The 4,880-nt window shown below is 36.1% G+C and overlaps 1 long non-coding RNA gene across 1 annotated transcript; it reads left to right on the top strand.

The window, feature by feature from the left end:
- Positions 1 to 2,213: 2,213 nt before the first annotated feature.
- LOC141258380 (uncharacterized) lies at positions 2,214 to 4,607 on the top strand. The gene is made up of 3 exons (XR_012318312.1): positions 2,214 to 2,290; positions 4,193 to 4,230; positions 4,429 to 4,607. It is a non-coding gene; the product is annotated as an uncharacterized lncRNA (long non-coding RNA).
- Positions 4,608 to 4,880: the final 273 nt, after the last annotated feature.

Raw genomic sequence — 4,880 nt, forward strand, 5'->3', positions numbered from 1 at the left:
TATGGTAGTCTAACTGTGCAAATTCACATTAGCTTTACATACATACTTTCTGACTTAACGACTCCCCCCTAACACACTGGTCACCAAATCTCGTGGGTGTGCGCCCCTTGCTTTTATGTATTTTATATTATATGTTTTATGACATTGGTTTGTTGTCTATCTGTTGTCACCTGATTCTAATAAAATATGATTATGTTTCACTTACTTTGATATAGTGGGACTTTTGATTTTATCTTTTCTTTCTCCTTTGGGTGAAAAGAGCAGCATGTAACAAACTCCAACAAATAATGCAGTCAGTGTAGTATGTTCTAGGGGGATTTCTTCTCTAACGGAATACTGAAAGGTTGCAGACGATCAACTGGGACACCCAGCACTAACATCAGAGAAGCCTCATCCGTTCAGGAAGTAGGTTGATAGTTTTTTAATTTTATGATGCACAATTTAACTGTTAAGAAGTGGTTGTTCAGTAGTGGACAACCCATTTAAAGACGTTTTAGAAAGAAAGCCTAATGAGTGAATAATTCAAAAATGCATAAAAAATCCTTCCTTCTAAAGACAGAGTACTGGACACAACAAATAATACTGTTGCCTCATCCAGTAGAAATAAATAACTCTTTGAGATCATGTGCTGCCATAGGAATTTACCGATTATCGTAATGAATGACTAGATTCTGAGTTGGTCATTGTTAACAAAGAAGATCAAGAATGAAACTATTGTTAATCACTAATTATCAATTATTATTTTGTTAACATAATTGTTGTAGATGGCGTGATTAATAAGTGTAGATGCCACTCAGTCATATTACTACAAGGCAATGATCTCTAGCGCACAGCCTGGCCTAGTGATCAATCACATGGACCTTGTTCACTGCTTGTGTTCTGTTGGGAAATACAAAAGTCCTAAACTATGAAACAAGCATATTGCTCTATTTTAAAGGGGTTTTGGACTCCTCAATACTAACTGACCTGACTCCCGTACATGTTAACCTATATTTCTAAGACAAAAGCAAAATGAGCATATACCCTGTAGTAAGTAAATAAGTAAATAGTAATAGTACATGTAAATAACATAGTGTTCTTAGTTGACACTATTTTGGTCAAAAAGCTGTGAAAGCCAATCCACTGCGACAAGGTGTACCCAATCGGGACGGTCCCTAACTCTTGTAGTTCATCTCAAGAACGTATTCCACTTATATCAACATTTATTCCGGCTCATTGTTTTGGTTCCACCTATAATTCTGTGCATTTCACTCTAATTAGATTTCTTTTCACTGAGAAAGAGGAGAAAAAAGACAGCAGCTGCACCCCCTTCATCCAACCTTATTATTTTCCATATAAGTACAGTATCTATTGGAAAATCAAAATGAAAATATTTATAAAGAGTTTGAAGGCAGGAAAATGAGAATTTAACCTTTTCCCTGCCAAAGACATACGTCCTTGCAGAGTTTTTACTCAGTAGCAAAAGATTTTTTTTAATCTATACAATAAAAATGTTTGTTTATATGAAAATATTTATTTTTAAAGTGATTTTAACATTATTGTTTATTTGATCCGCTAGATGGTTATTATGGCTACTGGAATGGGCCCTGATGAAGAGGTGGAGCCCATTAATCCTGTGGAATATAAAGCTGTGTTTATATGTCTGTGTATTGTGACTGTATTTTATGCTTGAGAAAGGCCACTTGGCCAAAACGTTGCTCTATTTTTGTCCTCTCACTGCTGTGATGTTTTAAATATTTTGGAATAAAGATTCGATTTATACCAAGATTTCTATGGTGCCTCAGATATCTTTGGATCAGTAGCAAAGCATGTATGAGATACGTCCTGGCTACTACTTTTCTCATCTCATCCTGGATCAAAGGTACAGCAGTGATCCAGGGCTGACATTTATTTTCAGATTCAAAATAAGACCCAATTATCTATTTTAACTGTGACCCAGCATTTGTCACTTCCGATTCTCACATTAACTTATGATATCTCAGGCTGGCTCGCGACTACATTGGCGATTCTCAGCTTTAGAGCTCACTCACACAAGCGATGATTCTCTCTTCCGAGAGAATGGGACGATTATGGTAAAGACACTCGGCTCTAACTTAGAATTTGATCCGAGTGTCAGTTTATTGTGAACCCCAAAAGATGAGCAGTTACTTATCTCCATCATCTTTTAACTTGTATATTTGATAAACGCGCTTGGTGTCCCCTTGTCTTTTTAGCTTAACCCCAAGAAAATGAAAGAGATTGTGGAGCTGTGCTGCTGACGGACACAACTTCAGAATTACACTTTAAATAGGTATGGCTTATCTAATTTTCTGTTTGTGTCACATTTCTAGCCACTAATATAAATTTTTATGTATTTATGTATTTTTTTTTTACAAGTAATTTCACTTTTACACAAAATTGCAAGAAGAACCCTTCAGAATTTTCCATATATTTTTATTTAAATGAGTTGAACAAAAATATCCTGTGAAACCATTGCAACCATTTCTCTACAAAGCCTCCTCATTTCAGGGGCTCAAAAGTAATTGGACAAATTATCTTTACCATAAATAAAATGTTAAATTTTAATACCTTGTAGAGAATCCTTAGCCGGCAACGACTGCCTGAAGCGTTACCAAATGCTGGGTTTCTTCCTTTGTGATGCTTTGTTAGCTCTTTACTGCAGCTGACTTGAGTTGTTGCTTGTTTGTGGGTCTTTCTGCCTTAAATTTTGTCTTAATAAAATTGAAGAATATTTCACTTCCTTCCCATAAAAAACTCCTGGATTGCTTTCGCTATATGTTTTGGGTCATTGTCCAACTGTACTGTGAAGCGCCATCCAATCATCCTTGCTGCATTTGGTTGAATCTGAGCAGAAAGTATCGCCCTGTACACTTCAGAATTCATTCGGCTGCTTCTGTCTTCAGTCACATCATCAATAAACACGAGTGACCCAGTTCCATTGGAAGTCATGCATGCCCATGCAATCACACTGCCTCCACCATGTGTTAGAGAGGATGTGGTGTGCTTTGGATGATGAGCCGTGTTAAGCTTTCTTCATTCTTTCTTCTTCCCATCATTCTGGTACAGGTTGGTCTTAGTTTCATCTGTTCAAAGAATTATTTTCCAGAACTGGGTTGGCTTCTTCAGATGTTTTTTGGCAAAGTCTAATCTGGCCTGTCTATTTTTAAGGCTGATTAATGGTTTGGACTTTATAGTGAACCCTATATATTTGACTCATGAAGTCTTCTCTTTATGGTAGACTAAGATACTCAGACACCTACTTCCTGTAGAGTGGGAGTTTGAAGGATTGTGCGATCATCCACCACTGTTGTCTTCCGTTGACATCCAGGCCTTCTTGAGTTCCCAAGGTCACCAGTGTGCTCTCTTTTTGCAGAATGTACCCAACTGTTGATTGGCCACACCGTTCATTTCTGCTATCTCTCTGATGGGTTTCTTCTTTTTTTTCAGCCAAATGATTATCAGTTTCTCTTCTATTTAGAGCTCCTTTGACATCATGTTTTGAGTTCACAGCAACAGTTTTCAAATGTAAATGCCGCACCTGGAATCAGCTCCAGACATTTTAATTGATGATGGATTAATGAGGGAAAAGTCCATGCTGCCTATTAGGGAGCGTTTGATATAATTGTCCAATTACTTTTGATCCCTTTAAAAAGAGGCAGCTACATATTAAAGAGCTGTAATTCCTAAACCCTTACTCCAATTGGGATGTGAATACTCTTAAATTAAAGCTGAGAGTCTGCACTTTAAGCTCATATTGATTATATAACTATATCTTGAATATGGTTTGGTCAACAGCTAAAATGTAAAAACTTGTGTCACTGTCCAAATGTTTCTAAACCTAACTGTATGCATTGGGGGTTATTATCATTTTATTATTTAGTAATTTAGGTTTTATTTGTACACATCAAAAGTCTGAAAATTGTCCTAGCTATCATAGATGCAGAATGTCTACAAACCCCTGGCAGCGCTAGGTTTAAGGCTGCTCAAAGGTTAGGAATATTCCACTTTCCCTAATAAAACATATCACAAAACTTCATATATTTATACTGTATATACTACGCAAGAAAATGTGTAGATGTGTTCTTTTTCTTTTGTATACCAGCACCACTGACTACTAATTGGTTCATATATTGTAAAATATATTTGATATTTATACATCAAATATTTTTATATTTGATTTTACTTCTTTTAGGATGAAATACAGTGCGATTCACTTCATAATATGTCAAGGTAAAATATATATATTATAGAAAATCAATTAGTTTCTTTTAATAGATTACCTAATCAGTTTGAATTAATATAGAGATGATGGAATAATCTATGTGTATGTATGTATGTATGTATGTATGCAAATGTGTATATGCACATGGATTATGTTAATAGTTAATGAATATACAGTATAACTAACAGTTTCTGTTCTTATTGTAGGCATGAACAACTAAATGATTTCCTGGGAATGACATATGCATGTGCATGGCTGATAACAGAGAGATTCATTTCAAGTTGGCAAACATGGCGCTGAGAGACGACTTCACCCTTCCCATCAGAATTCCTAAGGCGTTACTGAGGCCAAGAGATACATGGATGAGCAAATTGCAGTGTGCCAAGTTAACAGAAAGAGCAATGAATTTTACTAATCCCACCTAGGAGTAGAATACTATATAACCCCATGTCTACATAATAAAGTATGCCATTTTGCATGGTTCAGTCTCTGAGTGAAGTTTTTCGACCAAATAAGCAAATTTGGTTGATTAGTTTCTTTGCATGCACTCGGACATCTTTAATTTGGCGGAGAGTAGTTACTTAGTGTATCTTAAATTGGTGAAACCTCCACAAATGGTGCCATGACTTGGATCACACTCGAGGGGACTCTAGGTCTT

This window comes from Phyllobates terribilis, unplaced genomic scaffold, assembly GCF_046119375.1.
Source record: "Phyllobates terribilis strain yellow unplaced genomic scaffold, ASM4611937v1 Scaffold_3__8_contigs__length_932513732, whole genome shotgun sequence".
Lineage (NCBI taxonomy): Eukaryota > Metazoa > Chordata > Amphibia > Anura > Dendrobatidae > Phyllobates > Phyllobates terribilis.